The sequence below is a fragment of the Abrus precatorius genome, unplaced genomic scaffold (genome assembly GCF_003935025.1).
Source record: "Abrus precatorius isolate BTA unplaced genomic scaffold, Abrus_2018 Scaffold2, whole genome shotgun sequence".
NCBI lineage: Eukaryota > Viridiplantae > Streptophyta > Magnoliopsida > Fabales > Fabaceae > Abrus > Abrus precatorius.
The window spans coordinates 2,978,006-3,000,709 of NW_020874362.1; the positions used below are offsets into that span (position 1 = coordinate 2,978,006).

The following is a 22,704-nucleotide window of genomic DNA, read 5'->3' on the forward strand; positions in this document are numbered from 1 at the left end:
ATAAATAAAATATATATATTATTATTAGATCTCTAATTATTTTAAAGATATATAAATATAACTTTAATATAAATATATTAAAATATTATATTGTTATTAAAAAAAGATATTTTCTAACTATTTTGACGTAGATACGGTAAATTAAAGATTTAATTTTTGTTTTCAAATATATTTTTTGTCTGTCTTTCTCATACATTACTTAGTTTTATAAAAAGATGTCAATATTCAGTTTAATTTTTTAAAATTAAAAATTGTATAATTTTAAGAATATAATATAATAAATAATTATATTAATAAAAAAATTGTATTGATTTCATATTTTTATGTATATCTATATTTTGATTTATATCTTGGAAACTAATTGTAAGTTCATAAAATGACTAAATTTTTTTTATTAGAAAGCACTCTTCTTTGTGTTTGTAATTAAATGCTATTATAAAAAATTTTAAAAATATTAGAATTTATATTCCAATCTGAAAATTTTGAATAATCATATAGTTATAATATGAAATTTTAATAAATAAATATAATTTGATATATTAATATAAAAAATATTTTTATAACATTTTAATCACTAACTTCTATCTTTCTCGGATTTAAAGTCTTTCAATAGTCGTAAAGATTTAGACTCCATACAGAAAAAATTTTAAGACAAATGATATATATAGAAATTAAATATAACATTTGAACTTAATTCAGAGTCAAAATGATATATTTTCTTTACTTATTCATTTACTATGATATAAAATTATTAAATATAAAAATAGAACAATTAATTCATATTCATTTTCATTGTTATGATATTTAATAATTTTTAATTTATTTTAATTATTATAATTAATTAATTTTAAATTTATCATCATCATTATAACATTTTATAAAAAAAAACATTGCAACAAAATTATTAAGTATAAATATTATTAACTTTTTAATTTTAAAAAATTAAATTTGTCATCATAATTATTATAATATAAAATATAAATAAAATATTATCTATGTTAATAGGTTATACATAATTATGATATATCAATTCTTATTAAATTATTTTTTTAAAAATTAAAATAATAGAAAAAGAGAAAAAAAGAGTAATTAAAAATTTTTAATTAAGATTTAGGTAGAAACTAAAAGAGAAGAATTGTTGTATTTAATTTAAAATTAATATTTATATTAATTAAATTTATAGATGTTGATATAATATAAAATATATAAATCACATATAAGATTTGTCTAGAACAAAATCAATACATAATATATATAATAATAAAATAAGAGAGAGATATATATGATAAAATAACAAAATTATTTTATAAAAGACTTAAATGTTTAGTGACATTTTACTTTTCAGATTTTACATAATATTAAAAGTATTTGTACAATATTGTAATAAAAATAGTTTAATCTTCTAAATCTTTCATTGTTGCCTTTTATTCATCGTTTTTTACTTTATTTTCTTCAAGTTACAACCTAAAATAAAATATCAAATATAAATTACTGATTTAAGAAATTTGAACAATACATTATAAATTTATAATTTATACATTAATTTTTTCCCTTTTTTTGTAAATTTGGTATTTCCATTGTTGGAGATATTGGTGAACAACTTATTGCCAAGTCATTTTTTTTTGTTTTTACATTTGTATTATCTAAACTTTTTTCCTTCTCAATCTGTAAATATTAAATAATAAAAATAAAGTTATTCATCATTGTATTATAAATATTCTAAATGAAAATAATGAAACTCCAATTTAATCTTCTATATTACCTTCACACTCAGCTTCACAAATTTATTTGTAGTGAAACTTTGTCTTTAACGACTTTTAAAGTAAGTATTCATTTTTATTTAAATAATATATGAAGTGCCAATAATCTTTAAAAGTTGTGAAGATAACTTTAACACTTCACCGTCATCCTTAAAAAAATTATCGCATAAAAATAGTTATATGTTTTAATATATTTTATTTATATAATCAATTATTTGATTAGATTTTTTAGGAAGTTAGAAATTAACACATTTGTTTACAAATTCAGATATTGCAATAAGATCTTTTAACTTTACTTATGTTAATTGTTCAACAACTTTATCAAATAAGACAAATATAGTTAAATTCGTGAAATTTTTAACATCAAGCTCAAGACAAAACTTGTAATGTATATAAATTAAGATAATAATATATAATTCAATTTATTTTAATATAAAAATTTCAAAATTAGAATACATAGTGATAAATTAATTACCTTGTCATTGGATACTCAACGACTTTGTAACATGATTCACATTTAAAATTTGTAGTTGTGAAAGAAACTTTCTTCTTGCAATAGGGGCAAGAAATATAATACCAACTATTTTTAAACATTACATTGTTCATAATTGTAATACAATTAATTACAACATTATGAAAATTAATTAAAAATTAGTTTAAAAATTAAATAAGAAGAACAAAGTATAAGAGAGATTAAATTTACCACATCACTCTTTGATTTTGTCATTGTCAAGATTTCACATATGTTTTTAAAAATTTTTAAGTTAGAAAAATAGTAGATCTTGTATTATCAACATTGTGAGCAATATGCATATCATTAAAATCCCTTCAACAAAGTGATAATAAATAATTGAAAATGTGATTAAAATAAAAAATAAAAAATTAACAATAATTAACGTAACAGAGAGATTTTAAATAATTTTAATACTTAAATGAATCTACAAGTATGAGTAACTTCTGATATGTCAATATTGACATAATTATTTGTTAATCTTGATGTGAAAATATAAATATTACCTATAATACATATACTCATATTTTTTATAATTAAATATCACAGTCTTGGTATTCGTACTTATATTTTTCATTTATTTGTTGTTCAGATCGTTAAAAAAAGTCTATTTATCTTCATTAAAACTTGTTGTTGTCCTATAATATTATGGAAAACATAAAAATAAATAATTACTTGTGATGAATATAAGAAAATAATAAGAGATTTGATACAAATTAATCAATTAAAAATAAGATTAATACATTATATCATTTAAAAATAATACGACTTTATGCTTACTAAAAAAAATAAATTGAAATATATAACACAATTTAGTGAAACAAAATAAAAAATATCAAATTTGAAAACACATGTACTTACATGAAATTCTTGACTACTGACATGGATTTCTTGACTACTGACATGGTTGCAAAATACAAAGAAAAAAGATGATAATAGAAACAACGATGAGTAAATGTTTAAAAATTGTGTAAATATGACTTATATAAATAGAGAAAAAAATTTTCCTAAAGATATCTAAAAAATCAGAAAATAAAAAATTAATATAATAAAAATTATCTTTTTATTTGAAATTTACTCTAATAATATAATATATAAAATAAAATAATAATTCACATTCAACGTATATTTTAATTTTTAAAATATATATTGAACTAATATTATATTAAACTAATTAATAAAATCACTTAAATATATAAACTTGCCTTTTCATTAGAAATATAATTTAACAATATATAGTATAAACTAATAATTTTACAAATATTTTAATTTTTGAGATATATATTGAACTATATATTATATTAAACTAATTACTAAAATAATTTAAATATGTAAATTTGCCTTTTCATTTTAAATTTAATTTAATAATATGTAATATAAACTAATAAATTTATAAATGTATTTTCTATTCAAATTACATTTTAGTATTTAAAGTAAATATTAAAATATAAATTAAATTAAACTAATTAATAAAATAATTTAAATATGTAAAAAATTTTATCAAAAATTTAATTTACTAATATATAATATAAAGTAATAATATTATAAGTATAATTTTTTAATTCAACATATATAATATAATCATAAATTTTATTAAATTTTTCTTAAATGTATTTCATAATAAATATGAATTAAATATAATTTAAATTCATAAATGTTGAAAAATATTGTAGTTAATTTTAATAAATGAAATTTAAGACAATTTATAGTATGAATATTTACGTTACCATTTGTAACGTAATATAATCATCAATTCTAATAAAAAAAATTTAAATACAATTCATCAAATATAATAAAGATTCTTTAAATATAATTTAAAGATAATAAGTATGAATAAAATATAATTTTAATTGATAAGTTTTACGTTTTGAATTTTAATGTATAAAGTAATAATTAGATGTAGTTAATATGAATGACTTTATAAGTTCTGAATTAATTCTTTAAATACAATTCATCAATTCTAATAAAAAAAATTTAAATACAATTTAAAGATAAATAAGTATGAATAAAATATAATTTCAATTCATAAGTTATACGTTTCGAATTTGAATGTATTGAGTAATAAGTGAGTGCACATAAGAGTGACTTTATAAGTTCTGAATTTTAATGTATAGAGTAATAAGTAAATAGAGTTACATATATAAAAATGACTTTATATGTTTCAAAATTTAATGCATATGTAATAAGTAGGTGTAGTCAATTTTACATATAGATATAAATATAGATGATAGATAAAAAAAAATACACATTTAAAATTAACAAAAGATTTTGCATAACTTGTCATGAAGATAAGAAATTAAACTTTATTTACTTATAAGACTTTATCACAAAACTTTCATCTAATTTCTATACAGTAAATTTTATTTTATTTTTCTTTTTCATTAAATAAATGTGTAATATGTGGTGAGGGTATTTAGTTGTTCATTATTCTTATTTCTTAAGCTAGTGCATTCCATCACAAAAAATCAAATAAACTATAAAATTATGAATGAAGTTCATTAAATTAAGAGTGAGATGCGCATAATATTGTAATTTTTAATAAACTCTAAACCTTAATTTTTTATAAAATTTATTTGATATTTAAAAGTTTATTATTTATTACTTCTCGTATATTAATATTATTTTATTTAGAGAAGAAGAAAAAGAATAAAAGTATAAAATTTATTTTAGTTGTTTAAAGAGAAGAATGAGAGGAAATAAAATAATACGAATAAAAAGGACACATTGTCTTTTATAATTACACATTCTTGGTGTACGTGTTGTTTAAAGATAAGAGTAAGAGAAAATAAAATGATATAAATAAAAAGGATACGTTGTCTTTGAAAGAATAATAGGAGAGAAAGGGCTAGATCAATATGTTGTAGCCTGATATATATTCTTTGTTATATACACATTTACAATTCAATAAAATCCCTCAAAACACTCCTACATATTAGTACAAATAATAGCGTATAATTAATAGCCAAAATAATTTGTTAATCACCTTCTCACGAATAAAATGATAGTCAACTTCGATATGTTTGGCACGAGCATGGTAAGCAGGATTAGCAGCAAGTGCAATTGCACTTTGGTTATCACAACAAATCATAGGGAGGGAAAAGAGAGGCACACATAGGTCCTTAAATAACATCCGAATCCAGTACAATTCAGCAAAAACCGTAGCTAATGCTCAGTATTCAGCCTTTATGCTTGAGCGAGAGACAACATTTTGCTTTTTTGCACACCAAGAGATTATACTTGGACCCAAGAAAATTCCATACCCAGTCATGGACCGCCTATCAACAGGATCCCCTGCCCAATTAGAATCACAATAAGCGTGAAGGCTAAGTGAAAATTTGTGAAGTACAAACCATGATCAATGGTTCCTTTAAGATATTGTAGAACACACTTTGCAGACTTCCAATGAATAGTAGTAGGGGAATGGAGATGTTGACATAGCTGATTTACTGTAAAGGCAATTTTAGGACGAGTTAGAGTATAATACTGAAGAGCCCCTGATGAATGAAATATTTTCTCATTTGCAAAAAGATTTGTTGTCAGCCTTCATCAAAATATGCAGAAAAATTTATGTAGTCTAGGATGCAAGCTTAGGTCGTCTCCCATGAATCATTGGACGAGTGACCAAATATCAAACATGTAGTGTGCAATGTATTTAGAAAGCAAGTAAAAAGGGGGGTTTTGTGATTTCAAGATCAATCAACTTAAGCAGAAAATTAAATTGCAAAGTTCAATCGATAAAATGTAGTAATCCCTAGTTCATTCATATAAACTCTATCCCTATTCCTCTCAAGATTAGGTTGATTTAACAAGTAAAAATCAACCTTATGTTTTCATATGAATTAAGCAATCCAATTAACTCCACTCTCTCATTCCTTGATTACGCAATCTTGGAATTAAACAAGAATTAAGCAATTCAAATTTAGAATTTCCTTAAAATGAATTAGGGCTCATTACGCAATGCTCCCCTCATTCAACCATTAATTCAATTCAAGAGTTTGGGAGGAAGAAATTCATGGAAGAAAAAGATTTGCATTAACATTCAAAAAATCAAGAATTCAAAAATCCATATGAACTCACTAGAGATTACAAAAAAATTAACCCTCCATGAGGATGGGTCTCACAATTACAAAATGAAAGTAAAGAGAAATCAATAACATCAATACAAAAATCAAAGAGAAGTAAAGAGAAAATGAAAATCAAACCCTAGGTTGGACTCTTGGCTGTCACCCAAGGCCACCCTAGGCTCTCCCAGTGTTCCTAAATTGGTAAGCAATCTTAAAGTGTGTAAAAACTCTCTTCCTTTTTTTACCCTAAATGGTAAAAATCTATATATAGAAAAGTTGACGCCTTCATAGTGATTACTATCGTTTACAAGAGTAAACACGCGCGAGCATAGTGATTACTATCATTCACAAGAGTAAACAAGCGCACGGTCTTGAACTCTAAGGCTCTCTAGAGTGTTTACTATCGTTTCTAAGAGTAAACACGCGCAGGTCTGGGTGCTTCTTTTGGCTCTGGAGTGATCACTATTGCTTCTGAAAGTGATGACTCTGGCTTGCCCTTTGGATCTAGCTTGCTGTAGTGTCCACTATCACTTCTGAAAGTGGTCACTTTCAAGTCAAAATTTCTCAAAGGCTAAAAATTCATGTAATGAGTCTAGAAATTCCTGCACAATTATTCAAATGATCAAAATTGCAAATTATATCTATGTAAATTAACGAAAAATTAAGAAACCTACTAAATTTGACCAAAATAATGTTTTTATGTTATTTACACTTCCTAAATCTATTTTTTCTATTAAAGAACACTAAAAAGATAAATAAAAATCCAATAAATTGTGGATTCATCAGCCCCAACAATCAGCTTGGAACTAGTGGCATCATGGGCAGGTTTACCAAGTACACTAGAAAGTTTGCTGTCAAAAACGCAAGGTGCTGGATATGGTTTTGCACCCACCATTCGTGCACGATGAAGAACATCAAGGATGTATTTGCTTTGTCGGAGATGTAACCCATTAGCATCACGTGATGCTTCAATGCCCAAGAAATATCCTAGATCACCAAGGGCCTTCAAGGCATATTCTTGCTTTAGCTGGGCAACAAGAGTTTGGATAAAGTGAAGACATTATCTTGTCATAAGTAAATCATTTACATAAATGAGAACAAAGACATGAATTTTGTCATTGTGAAAAGTGAACAACGAAGTGTTAGTCGAGGAGCCAACAAAACCAAGATCAAGTAAGCTATTGGAAAGACGACTGAACCATGCTCGTGGTGCTTGCTTGATGTCATAAAGGGCCTTTTCAAGGCGACAAACATGAGTAGGATATGCAAGGTCAATAAAACCACAGAGTTGTTCATTAAAAACCTCTTCTTCAAGTGCTTCATGCAAAAAGGCATTGGAAACTAATAAATATGTAATTAGACCCTCTTTTACAACCCATATATTCATATCTGACCTTTATTTTATTTGGGTTTTACACTAATTTATATATTACTTGTGCAGTTTGGTATAAAGAGGTCGCAAGTAGATTTTGGGTGCATTCTGGGCCCAAATTGATGGAAGATTAGAGCTTCACAGCAACCAGCACGCCTAGACCCTTTCAACAAGCACGGGGTGCTTCGAGCCCCATGCACGGTCGTGCTTAAGGCCTTGCATGACCGTGCTCATTTGTTGGAAGCCCAATTATAAAGAGTCTTTAGGGTTTTCAAACCCTATTAAAAGGGAGACCTCGGGCATCATAGGGACACCATTTTTATCTTGACTTTTGCTCTATGATACATCTCATCTCGTCTCTCTTGCACAAGATCTTTGGCACACTCTTGACAGGACTTGGAGCTTCGAGCGACTGTACTTAAAGAGTGGGAATTCATCTCATTCTATTTTGCTATTTTTTTTAATTATAGCTTTGTTATGATTGTTTTAGTTCTTTTCCTTAGCATGAGTAACTAAGTCCATGTTTAAGGCTATGGGAACTATTGTTCATGAATTTATAGAGTTTTGATGTTTGAATCTAAATTTGATTTCCTTTTTGTGATTAGATTTTATCCCATTGCGCTTCTCTCTTAATTCTAATTAATTATATCGTTAGGCGACCGTACCTCGGTTAATTAATAGATCTATAGGGTAAAATGAGACAAAAGATTAGGTAAACTAAACCAATCTTTCTCTTCTAATCGTTATTAAATTAACAAGTTCATAGGTTTTTTAAGCTTTCTTAAATTGATGTCTTGCATGACCAATGTGGATGTTAATTTAGAGAAAAGAATATTAATATTGCATAACCATTGGGTATTAATAGTATTCGTATGAATGATTAGTAATCACAAGAAAATCAAATTTAGAGTTAAACAGAAAAATAACATAAAGGATTGAATGAGAAAACTCATATGCCCTAGGTTTTTCTCCGATATGTTTAACCAAGACGTGCATTGTATTTCTCGCTCTTAGTTTTATAGTTGATTTTATAAATTCTTGTTTTAATTGATCTCATATTTTTGAAGTTTAAACAATTAAATCAAAAAATTCTTAGCAATTGGAAATCAATCATTGTGAGACGATATTTCAGGAACTTAATTTAAGAACCTTTTATTACTTCTCGATAGGTGCACTTGCCCTCTGAACAGAAACATCAATTGCAAAATGGGCCAATCTAGGTACACAAAAAGTGCTAACACCACTCTCACAGTAGCTGGTATAATAACTGGAATGAATGTCTCTGTAAAATCAACACCATCCTTGATAACCAATGGTATCAAACAAGCTAGATTTTCTCAAAAAATTGTGCAATACAAGAAGCAAACCTAGGTCATCTCTCAAGGACATAAAATGCATTTTATTTTTAGTTCCATCATGCAATTTCAAATTAGATTGGGGGAGGATTTGTTTTGAATTTAAACGACAAAATAACAAAAACAAAAATTAAGGATTATGAAATTCAACCAATTCAAGATTTCAATCCCTACAATGCAATTCTCGTCGTTCACACAAATATAATCCCCAACGAATTTCCAATCACACTAATTCAATGCGCATCAACAACCCTAAAATCTAAATCTAGATTATGAATTCCATCAAAACAAGAACCGCAATCGCAAACCCAATGCTTTAACAAAATTTAGAACAATTGATTGATTAAATTAGGTGAATCCAATTAATTCAAATCTGAAATTAACCTATTCTTTCTATTTAGGATGCAACGAAAATTCCATATCATAAAAAACGTAATTAACCTAATTAGAAAAAAGGAAGGAAAGGAGGAATTTGATAAAACTTATTTTGAAACTCGAATGCAATGTAGTTTTTGAAACCTTGAACCGGTTGATGAATTAGCCTTGCTTCATAATCATGTTGCTCGACCATTTAGAGAAGGGGATGAAGTTTCCGAAAATAAAAGAGAGGGAGACGAGAGGAATCCTTACAAAAGCTTTTATTTAAAATTCTAAAAATTAAGGTAAAAAAGAGGGAAGAAGATCCCCACGCGAAATCATAAACCCTATTTAAAGACAAAATAATTGGGCTTAATTAAGGCCTAGCTTCCTAACGAGGTTCCTAAAACCCTAATTAAGTAATGTCAACAATAAAACCAAATTTTGAAAAATTCATTGCAGGACCGCAACATTGTTACGCAGTTTTGGGCCTGAAGATGTTCGAACTGGGATTTTCTCGCAACAGAGAAGTTGTAGATCTCTCTCTTATCTTTCCAGGGACACCAATTTTGTCCAATTCTGAGTAGTGTAGCTCCAGATATGATCTTTTCAAGAAACTGTGTCAAAACAAGAATTTATGGCGGGAATTAAGAAAGATTTAAATTTAAATCCTAAATGACTTACCAACACAAATCTAAACTAACACATCAAAATAATATACTAAAAAGACTCAATTAAATCGAAAACATAGAGAGAAAGATGTATTAAAATATGACTATCAAAAACCCCCACACTTAATCCTTTGCACTCCGGGGCAAAACTTACAAAAATTCTCAAAACTTTCTAATGAATTTCCAATGCAAAGAATAAAGAAAGAGAACAAACACTTCTAGAATCAAGGCAACAAACAATTTATGAGACACAAATGACATTAAGAGTAAGCAAGAAGACAAGTCAAAATAAAGAAAGATTCAACAATGATAGAACCTCACAAGGTAGTATATAGCTCTTAACTCTAAAAAAAAAAAAATTTCGGCTAGTGTTTACACTCAATCACAACATGAAAACTAGCACACTTAAGTTTTGACAAGCTTATAATTTTCACAACTTGAAACACATGCAATTAAAGATCAAAAGGACTTTTATTTAGCTTGTAATGTGGCCAAGGTAAAGGTTAGGTGAGAAAGATATTAAGGCTAAACAACCAAAGAGAAAAGAGGAGCAATGGGGAATAAGTTCAAATAAGCAAAGGGATTACCCCTTGAAACATCTCCTAAATCTTATGTCTTGCAACACATTTTATTTTTTTTAAATTTTTTTTTTCACTTAATACCAAACAACTCAACATCAATATCCACAATTTAGAATAAGCATTCCCTAGAAGTACCCCCACACTTATTAAAGACCCATTCCCAAAACAATTCCAAAGCTCCTTTAATCCCTAAGGTTATGGAACATCATGGTTATTTAACTTTTTTTTTATTTTTTATTTTTTATAGTTCATAATGAGCTAAAGTCAAGGAAGGGTTATAAAGGCTCAAAGGGGGTAAACAAGTCGAATTAATGCGAGGTAAGTCAATTTGGCAAAGTGGCTACATTTTGAAAGAAGGCCTAAATCATATCAATAATGCATGTGACAAGAAGCTTCAAAAAGATACAAGGCAAAACCAAAGGTAATCTAGCAACATGAGTGAAATCACACAAGAAAGAAGTAAAATATGCTCAAAATTCTCACAAGGTTCATATTCTATCATTAATGAATCAAACTCATCCTTTTTCAAGTAACTTGCTCAACTAAAAATGCAAAAATGACTCATATCAAGTATTGCAACCTATCAACTAAAAATGGTGTAACAACTTTCACAATTCCTACATCTAGAAATTAAAAGGAAATAATGAAAATTTGTGTAACTACTCCAACAAAACATCATCAAAACAGAAAAGTAGAGGCACAAAAACATGCAGAATTCGTAGAAGCAAAGCCTGCATGCTCCTATTGCAGAAGTGGCTTCCCCTGTCACTGATAATGGCTTTAGGCACACCGAATCTGCAAAAAATGTTGGATCTAACAAAATCCACAACAACTTTGGAATCATTAGTTTTGGTGGCCTTAGCCTCCACCCATTTAGAAACATAATCAACAACTAGTAAAATGAATGTGTAACCAAAAGATGCAGGGAATGGACCCATAAAATCAATACCCCAAACATCAAAAACCTCACAGAAAATGATCGGTTGCTGGAGCATCTCATGCCTGTGTGTAATGGCCGTCCCTGCTCTTTCACACTGCTCACAGGTGCTAGAGATCTGATGTGCATATCTGAAAATGGTAGGCCAGTAAAACCCACTCTCCAACACCTTCCTAGCTGTGCTGTATGATCCATAATGTCTTCCCACAGGTGAACTATGACAAAACTGAAGCACAGAATGGATCTCCTGATCTGGAATGCACCTGCAGATTACCTGGTCACTGCAAAATCTCCATAAATAAGGGTCATCCCAAACATAATATCTAGCCTCACTTTTTAGTTTGGCTATCTGTACTCTAGATGCATCTGGAGGAAAGACACCTGCAACCAAGTAATTCACAATATCAGCAAACCAAGGAGTAATATCATGCAACTGCATCAACTGCTCCTCAGGAAAATCATCTCTAATAGGAAAGGGATCAACATTCCCTCCCTCAATCCTACTTAAGTGGTCTGCTACCAAGTTCTCTGCACCACTCCTATCTCTGATCTCAACATCAAACTCTTGAAGGAGAAGCATCCACCTGATCAATCTAGGTTTAGCATCAGGCTTCTTCAACAAGAATTTCAAAGCTGCATGGTCAGAAAACACAATAATCCTAGAGTCTAGCAAATATGAACGAAATTTATCTAAGGCAAATACAATAGCTAGAAGCTCTTTCTCAGTAGTGGTGTAATTAACTTGAGCTGCATCCAACGTGCGAGAAGCATAGGCTATAACATGAGAAAGTCTCCCAACCCGCTGAGCTAAAACAGCTCCAAGTGCAAAGTTGGATGCGTCGCACATGAGCTCAAAATGAAAGCTCCCAATCAGGTGGCTGAACAATGGGTGTGGTGGTCAGCCACCTCTTCAGCTCTTGAAAAGCTAGCTGACAGGGCTCATAAAAAACAAACTCTACTTCCTTCTGCAGCAGCTTGGACAATGGTAATGCAATCTTGCTGAAGTCCTGTATAAACCTCCTGTAAAAACCTACATGTCCAAGAAAGGAACGCACTTCTCTCACAGAAGCGGGGTAAGGTAGAGAAGCAATGATATTAATTTTAGCCTTATCAACCTGAATACCCTGACTGGAGACTAAGTGACCCAAGACTATACCCTGTGTGACCAAAAAATGACACTTTTCAAAATTTAACACAAGGTTAGTTTGGATGCACCTATGTAACACCTTAGATAAATTCTCTAGGCATGCATCAAATGAAGAACCATAGACAGTAAAATCATCCATAAACACCTCCATGCAACTCTCCAAAAGGTCAGAAAATATACTAACCATACACCTCTGAAAGGTGCCCGGAGCGTTGCACAAGCCAAATGGCATCCTAGTGCAAGCAAATGTACCAAATGGGCAGTGAATGTGGTCTTGTGCTGGTCCTCCGGTGCAATATGAACCTGCATGTACCCAGAAAATCCATCTAAAAAGCAGTAATGGGATTTACCTGCCAGCCTTTCCAATACCTGATCGATGAATGGAAGAGGGAAATGATCCTTACGAGTTGCCTGGTTAAGTCTCCTGTAATCTACGCAAACTCGCCAACTGTTTTGAACTCTAGTTGGAACCAACTCATCATCCTGGTTCTTCACCACAGTCATCCCAGTCTTCTTTGGGACCACCTGCACAGGACTAACCCACTTACTGTCAGAAATAGGATAAATAATACCTGCTGCCAGTAGCTTTGTGACCTCCTTCTTCACAACATCTAGAATAGTAGGGTTGAGTCGCCTCTGTGGCTGTCTCACAGGTCGAAACTCATCCTCCAATAAAATTCGGTTCATACAAATGGTAGGACTAATTCCAGGAAGATCAGCAAGGGTCCAACCAATGGCCTTCCTATGATCTCTCAAGACCTGCAGTAATCTCTCCTCTTGATCAGATTTGAGATCCCGAGCTATAATGACAGGAAGTCGCTGGCATACTTCAGATGTGCAGGTAAAGGCTTAAGCTTTATTGATGGAGATGGAGCTAGAGCTAGATCAACTGCTGGTAGTGAATCATCTACTGGTGTAACCATATCTGTTGCACCTGCAACATCAACACTACAAACAACACACATAGAAGAATCATCACAAGCACATGATGGGTCAGTAAGGTCTGAGGAATCAGCAAACAAATCATCTAAATTTGTACAATCATCAACAAGTAAATCAATAACATCCAAACTGAAAACAGAATGGTTCTCTGTTAGGTGTCTCATTGCCTCAAAAATGTTGAACTGTACCAAATTGTCACCAAACTCCATAGAAAGGGTCCCTGCATGCACATCTATCTTTGTTCGCGCCGTCCTCAAGAATGGTCTCCCAAGGATCAATGTAGCATGGCTGGGCAGGTCATCCTCCATCTCTAGAATATAAAAATCAGCAGGGAAAAGGAGGTCCTCAACTTTGACAAGAACATCTTCTACGACACCAAGTGGCTGCACAGTGCTCTTGTTTGCTAGCTGGACTACAATTTCTGTAGGAATCAAATCTCCAATCTGCTAGGATCTAAAAATAGATGCAGGCATAACATTAATTGAAGCACCTAAATCCAGCATAGCATTTGTAAAAACTTCCTCTCCAATAGTGCAAGGGATGGTGAAAGTTCCTGGATCCTTGCACTTCTGTGGCAACTCAAGGAGCAAGTTTTGTGGAATGATTGCAGACACATTTTTATTCTGGAGGAGTGCAGAGCCATTTCTTCCCATGCTCATTCTCTCATTGCCCTTTAGCTTCCTCTTGTTAGTGCACAATTCCTTTAGGAACTTTGCATATTTTGGAACTTGTCGGATGGCGTCAAGGAGGGGAATATTTACTTCTATTCTGCTGAACATGTCCAGCAACTCATTGTCCGACTCTGGTTTTTTTCTTGCTGCTGCTGGTCTGCTCGGGAAAGGCAACGGAACATGTTTTTCAGTGGCACTACTCTCATTTTCAGAATCTGGTGCTGCAGCTACAACTGCTGGTAACTCTTTTCCACTTCGCAGGGTAATAGCACTCACATTGCCCTTTGGATTCATGACTGTTTGAGAAGGCAAATTACTGGAGCCTTGAGACTGAATCTGACTCGAGTGGCTAGTTGTCCAACCTGAATCTTCAAATCCTAGACGGTTGCTTGCATGTTCTGTTGAAACTGCAGGTTGTTTGCAGCCATTTGTTGCATCATCTCTTGGAATGATGGCTCGCTCCTTTGTGCAGGAGGAGGTGTTGAAGGTGGAGGTGGCTGTTGCCTGAATGGAGGCTGATATTTGCCTGCAGCAGGTTGAAATGAAGATTGTTGACCTTGTTGCTGCTGCCCCCATTTCAGGTTTGGATGATCTCTCCAGCCCGGATTATATGTCTGGGAGTACGAGTTATAATTCTGCTGTTGGTGTGGAGATCTATATTGTTGCTGTTGGTTGGTGTAGATTCCAGAAACATTCGCATTCGTCTCTTGCAGGGTAGGGCATGAATCTGTAGGATGCTCAATGGAAGTACATATCCCACAGACTCTTGCTAGCTGCTCACTTACTGGATTCACTTGTTGTTGGCCAATTGCCAAATGCCTCACCATGGTGGTCAGCTCATTGATTTTGTTTTCCAGCCTTTGATTTTCCACACCATGAACAGCACCAGTACCAGCACCAAGTGCTATCTCATTCACTCCCTTAGCGGCTCCTTTGAATCCGAATTGTTGAGTGTTGGCTGCCATGTTTGTAATAAGCTGTCTCGCAGCCTGTGGTGTCTTGTCCATCAATGCTCCTCCACTTGCTGCATCTATCATGCTCCTGTCCATCAAAGTTAGCCCTTCATAAAAATATTGAATTAGTAATTGCTCACTTATCTGATGGTGAGGGCAGGTAGCACACATCTTGTTGAATCTCTCCCAGTAGTCATACAAGGTCTCTCCATTCAGCTGCCTTATACCACAAATCTCTTTTCTTATTGCAGCGGTTCTGGAGGCAGGGAAGAATTTCTCCAGAAATAACCTCTTCATTTGATTCCATGTGGTGATTGTTGAAGGTAGGAAGTAGAGCCAATCCTTCGCAACACCATCCAGGGAGAAGGGAAACGCCTTCATCTTGACATGGTCTTCAAGCACTCCTTGTGGTCTCATGGTAGAACACACCACATGGAACTCTTTCAAATGCTTGTGAGGATCTTCACCTGCAAGTCCATGAAACTTTGGCAACAAATGGATAAGTCCAGATTTAAGCTCATAAGAGGTTGTTTCATCTTCAGGATATTGGACACACCATGACTGATACACAACATTAGATGTGGCCAATTCCTTCAAAGTTAGCTCAGGATTATCAGCCATGTTCTCCCTAACAACAGGAATAACAGTAATAGTTTCAGAATCACCAAGTAAGCTACCACTACCACTACCACTACCACTGATTTTGCTAGATCTTATCCTCCGAAGTGTTCTTTCTATTTCAGGGTCAGGTTCATGCAATATAACAGGGTTGGCCCTGGTCATTCAAGGTTAGAACCAACAAGAACAGAAAATACTCAATGAATGCACAAAGTCAGTTTACAAAGCAAGTACCATCAAAATGTAAGATATGAATGAAGGGGGACCATGATAAATCTCTTTTTGGTATGGGAAAACACCACAAAAATTTTCAAATTTTTTTGAATTGAATTGCTATGGGAACTAGAAGCCTAAAGTCAAGAAAAATAGGTCAATAAATACTGAAAAATAAAAAACTTTTAGAAAACAAGCAATATTTGAAATTCTGGGCAGCCTCAATTGACAAAGCTAGTTGTATTCAATAGGAAATATTTTTCTACCCCAAATGCATATGCAATAAGCTCAATTCTGAGTTTTCTAACAAAAATTATGCCACTTTGAAGTTTCGCAAAAATTTTCTCGGCCACCAAGATGTATCTTTTTTTCTATAAATGATTTTTGCAATCTACCAACTCTAAACACTAATAGACACTAAAAGAAATGTGGACACAAAAATTCAGATCAAAATTCAATCTCTAGCTATTTTTTTGGAATTTTTCAAAATCGGATGAATAGTGCATGAATAGTGTGTGAACAGTATGTGAACAGTGCACGATGAACAGTGAAATCTGATAGCAATTATGCAGCATCTATGTTTTCTATTCCTACTAGTCCTCTGTTTTTCGCATCCAGCCACACACAATTGACCACAATGGCACCAATCACACAACTAAACACTAAAAACATGAATTAAATCTGCAAAACTAAATGTAATAAACAAAAAAAAATAGACAAACAGAATCCCTATGACGAAAACGAAAACGCCCAAGAAAATGCACACGAAAACACAAACAAAAATGCACACGAAAACGCAAACCCAGAAGAGTGAATCACAAAAACACACAATCACAGAATGATGAAATAAAAACAAAATGACTTATGTCCCCGGCAACGGCGCCATTTTGATAACCACGTCGCAATGGTATCAAACAAGCTAGATTTTCTCAAAAATTTGTGCAATACAAGAAGCAAACCTAGGTCATCTCTCAAGGACATAAAATGCATTTTATTTTTAGTTCCATCATGTAATTTCAAATTAGATTGGGGGAGGATTTGTTTTGCATTTAAACGACAAAATAACAAAAACAAAAATTAAGGATTATGAAATTCAACCAATTCAAGATCTCAATCCCTACAATGCAATTCTCGTCGTTCACACAAATATGATCCCAACGAATTTCCAATCACACTAATTCAATGCACATCAACAACCCTAAAATCTAAATCTAGATTATGAATTCCATCAAAACAAGAACTGCAATCGCAAACCCAATGCTTTAACAAAATTTAGAACAATTGATTGATTAAATTAGGTGAATCCAATTAATTCAAATCTGAAATTAACCTATTCTTTCTATTTAGGATGCAACGAAAATTTCATATCATGAAAAACGTAATTAACCTAATTAGAAAAGAGGAAGGAAAGGAGGAATTCGATAAAACCTATTTTGAAACTCGAAAGCAATGTAGTTTTTGAAACCTTGAACCGGTTGATGAATTAGCCTTGCTTCATAATCATGTTGCTCGACCAATTAGAGAAGGGGATGAAGTTTCTGAAAATAAAAGAGAGGGAGACGAGAGGAATCCTTACGAAAGCTTTTATTTAAAATTCTAAAAATTAAGGTAAAAAAGAGGGAAGAAGATCCCCACGCGAAATCATAAACCCTATTTAAAGACAAAATAATTGGGCTTAATTAAGGCCCAGCTTCCTAACGAGGTTCCTAAAACCCTAATTAAGTAATGTCAACAATAAAACCAAATTTTGAAAAATTCATTGCAGGACCGCAACATTGTGACGCAGTTTTGGGCCTGAATATGTTCGAACTGGGCTTTTCTCGCAACAGAGAAGTTGTAGATCTCTCTCTTATCTTTCCAGGGACACCAATTTTGTCCAATTCCGAGTAGTGTAGCTCCAGATATGATCTTTTCAAGAAACTGTGTCAAAACAAGAATTTATGGCGGAAATTAAGAAAGATTTAAATTTAAATCCTAAATGACTTACCAACACAAATCTAAACTAACACATCAAAATAATATACTAAAAAGACTCAATTAAATCGAAAACATAGAGAGAAAGATGTATTAAAATATGACTATCAATCCTCCTGTTGAAAATCACGCGCAACTAGTCTCGCCTTATAACAGTCGATGCTGCCATCTGCCTTTTGTTTAACCTTATAAACCCATTTGGTTCAAATAATATTTTGGTTAACAGGTTGTGGGACAAGGTCCCATGTGTCATTGGCTATAAGTGCATCATACTTCACCTGCATAGCATGCTTCCATTCCTGTGACAAAATAGCTTGAGAGAAATTGCTTGGTTCTACACAATTAAGTACACTAGTAAATATGCAAATTGGATGGTTAGAAGCATAGAAAAGATGAAAATCCAAAAACTATTTTGGCTTAAGATTACCAGTTCATAAGCGTGTCATCATATTGTGTGGGGAAGAAAGACGTATGGAAGGAGGTGGTGAAGGTAAGTCTACATTAGGTGATAATGGCCCGTGTGTTGGACTATGAGGTGGTTGCATTGGACTTGGAATTGGTTGAATATAAGGACTTTGAGGTGGTTCAAGTATAGGACTTTGTGGTGGCTGTATTGGGTTTTTAGATACTTCATATATTGGACTTAGAGGTTGCTGTCTAGGACTTGAGGATATTGTGGCTAGTGAGAGAGACATGGTAGTATCATGTATAGAAGTATCATATATTGGAACTTTTTTTACTTAAGTTGAGAATAAAAAGGAGTGAGATCAAAGGACATACCTTGTAGAGAATCACCCGAAGTAATAGTAGAGATGGAGGAGGACCATACCTTAGCTGAAAAATTAAGTTCATCAAGAAAACAACATTATGAGAGATATAAATCTTTTGAGACACGAGATCTAGACAGTGGTAGCCATGATGTTGAGATGAATACCCAAAAAATATGCATTGTTTACTATGAAAAGCTAGTTTATTTTTCGTATAAGGCCTCAATAATGGATAGCAAGCACAACCAAAAGTGCATAAAAAAGAGTAATTAGGTGTTTGAATAAACAATTTAAAGTACGAGGATATATGATCGAGAATAGGTGTGGGAATGCAATTGATAAGATAAATGGCAGTCATAAAAGCTTCAACCTAATACTTTGTAGGCTAATGTGATTGTGCCAACAACGATAGTCCAACTTCCATAATATGTATGTTTTCTCTTAGCTAAACTATTTTGTTGAGAGGTGTGAGGACAAGATAATTGCTGCTGAATTCCATTTTGACATAAAAAATTTTGGAGTTGATGAGAAATGTACTCACCACCATTGTCACGTTGAAGTTGTTTAATTTTTGAGGAAAATCGATTTTCAACCAAGGATTTAAACTTCACAAAACAAGAGAAAACATCAAATTTGTTATGGATAGGGTATAACCATGTAAAACGTGAGTAGTCGTCTATGAAGAGAACATAATATTGATGACCCTCAGAAGAAATAATAGGTGAAACCCAAACATCGAAATGAATAAGATCCAAGACAGACAACACCACACGTGAGGAATCCTTAAATGGTAATTGCTTATATATTCCCATTAAACATGGTTGACACACAGAATTCAAATTAGAGGAGCTGAAAATAGGCAAATCAAAAGGCTTAACAACACTTTTGGTGATATGTGAGGATGGATGGCCTAATCTAGCATGCCAAACATCAATAGTAGTGCAGACTTTCATAAGAGCAGCATTTGATCTAAATTTATTTACTAATTTTCGATCAACCTGAATAGGGTATAGTCCACCTTCACTCCTGCCTGTCAGCAACGTGCATCCCGTGAGGTTGTCCTTCACAAATAAATTAGAACTGGTAAGAATAAAGTAGCAATCATTGTCTATACAAAAACAATTAATAGACAAAAGATTTACTGATGCTTGCGGACAATGAAGAACATGTTTCACATTGAAAGTGGATATAGATGCATGTAAGGTAAGTTTACCAGTATGCTTAATTTATAAACCATTACCAACAACTACTTTGTCACCCCTATGTAGGGTTAAACCAAGTGGAGATTACCAATATCAGCAGTGACATGTTGGTTTGCACCACTATCAACATACCAAGTATCCTCATTATGAAGAGAATTAGAATGTGCAACTATGACTGCTAACTGTTAAGATGGATGTCGCCCTTGATAATTATAATCATACCTATGGAAGCAGTCAAGTGCCACGTGGTTCTTCTTGCCACATATTTGACAAGAATATAGGTCAAAGGATGGGTCACTTGCCCACGTAGGTACATGTCCAGTATTGTTGGGTATGTGCCCAGTTTTGGTAGAGACAACATTCTCACTTTTATTACCTTGAATAGGTTTCTGAATTGAGGGAGGTGCACGTTGGTGTTGCCAATTTTTATTTTTTTGCTAATTTCTTTCTTCCCTCCCTCCAACTTTATTGGCAACCATTGCAAAACTATTAGTTTGCACACTATGACGTTGATTTTCGAGGAGGGCTTTAAAAGCAAATAATTCAGATTGGAAATCAGACAAGGATAGAGATTTCTCCCACTAGGCAAAATAGCAATTTGAGATTAATGGAGTGTAGGCAGCATTAAGACCGCCAAGGATATGAGAAATTAAATCTTCTTCAGCCACAAGCTTTCCTATTGCCGCTAATTGATCGGCAAGGGCTTTGGCTTGTTCAATGAAATCAAAGCAATTTTTCCCTTCTTGCTGCAAATTTTCATCTGACGCTTTAATTGATTGACATTGAAGGCTGAAAGAGATGCAAAGCGTTGTGCTAAAGCAACCCACGGTAGTCAAGTAGTCTTCAGACCATAGACCATAGATAGCACCTTCTCCGATAGGGTAGATTTCATTCAAACCAGGACAAACCGGTTCTTACGATTCCATAAAGTGAAATTGGGGTTGGTTTCACGAGTGGTCCTACCTTCAACAACAGGTAGAAATTCATTTGAGCATGGTTCTGTATCATCCATATAGCCCAAAAGATCCTGAATACTAAGGGCATCTTTAACTTGAGATGACTAATTTAAATAAGAAGCAGGTCCCTCAAGTCTCACTGAAACATATTGTTGGAGAATATTTGGGAGAACAAAGGTAGCAACGGAAGACGATATTTTACGAGGATCGGGTGTAAGCCAATTATGCTTTGGATACCATGAAAGAATAATAGGAGAGGAAGGGCTAGACCAATGTGTCATATCGTGATGTATATTCTCTATTATATACACACTTACAATTCAATATAAAATCCCTCAAAACTAGAGCTGTCAAAACGGGCAGCCCAGCCTAACCTGGCCCGGCCTGTTACGAGTAGCGGGCTCAAACAGGTCAGGCTTAATTAGTCCAAGGTAAAAATGAGCTTATATTTTTACTGCCCAAGCCTTATCCTATGCGGGCTAGCCCGACAACTCAAATAATTTTTTTTCTTTTATTTTTATTTTTGTAACGTCATTTTTTTTACTATTTTTATAACAACAAATCATTATTTTTATTGTTATTTTTAGTGTTTGTAACATATCATGTTAATCTATTTTTGCAAGAACTTAATAGACCACTTATTTTTTATGTCAAATTTTTGTATTATACTATTTATTTGTTTTTTTTAAGTTGTAAAAGGCCACTCGTTTCCTTTTTTTTATTGTTTTTGTAGCGGTGCAAAAGTATATAATTTAGACTTATAATTTTAGGGTTTTGAAACTAAAATATATTCCCTTTCAAACTCCTTAAAACTCATGGTTTAATCTCAATATATATATACGGGCTGCTCGGACTCGCATGGACCAACCCGGTTAAAGCCCTATCGGGTACCGGGCTTATTCTGACCGGGTCAAAATGGCCCAAGGTAATTTCAGGCCTTATTTTTTATATCTCAAACCTGTCCATTTAACGGGTTTTTTGGGCCCAATCTATCGGGCCATCCCATTTTGCCAGCTCTACTCGAAACACTCCTACATATCAACACAAATAATAGTGTATAATTAATAGCCAAAATATCATAATAATTATTCAACAATAATATTCTCATTATAGACTTGATTATGTGCTGATATTGGTTGCCTTACAGTCTTTTCATCAATTACATTATTGATTTTTACCAAACTCTAGTTACACAAAACAAATATTTACACTAAAAAGGAGGTCTTTAAGTAGAAAGAGCTTAGTATTATGTTCATAAGGCCAATTAAGAAATTCAAGATGTTTATTCTTGATTTTGTCTCCTTTGGATGTGTTATGATTGTTCTTCTTATCTCTACATTTCTTTTTCTTTTTTTCATAATTATTGAAAGGTTAAGAAGAAATTTCCTAGATAGTACTCAATTTCTTAAGGCTTGTTTGATTGAGTTTTTATCTTTTGGTTTTTAAAAACTATTTTATTAACCAATTTTCAAAAATAGTTGTTAAGAAGGAAAAAAATAATTAGTAATTTTTTATAATTGTTTTAGAAATGAGTAAAAAATTATACATTTATATAATATATTTAAGTAAAGCAAAGGGATGACAACATAAATTAAAGAAAAATAGTAGCATTTATGATGCAACAACATCTAACAATAGTTGTGCATAAGGCAT

The 22,704-nt window shown here is 32.2% G+C and overlaps 1 non-coding gene across 1 annotated transcript; it reads left to right on the top strand.

Annotated features, from left to right (window-relative positions):
- The first annotated feature begins 15,463 nt into the window (after positions 1 to 15,463).
- LOC113860431 lies at positions 15,464 to 15,570 on the top strand. Its single transcript, XR_003503883.1, has one exon. It is a non-coding gene; the product is annotated as a small nucleolar RNA R71 (small nucleolar RNA).
- Positions 15,571 to 22,704: the final 7,134 nt, after the last annotated feature.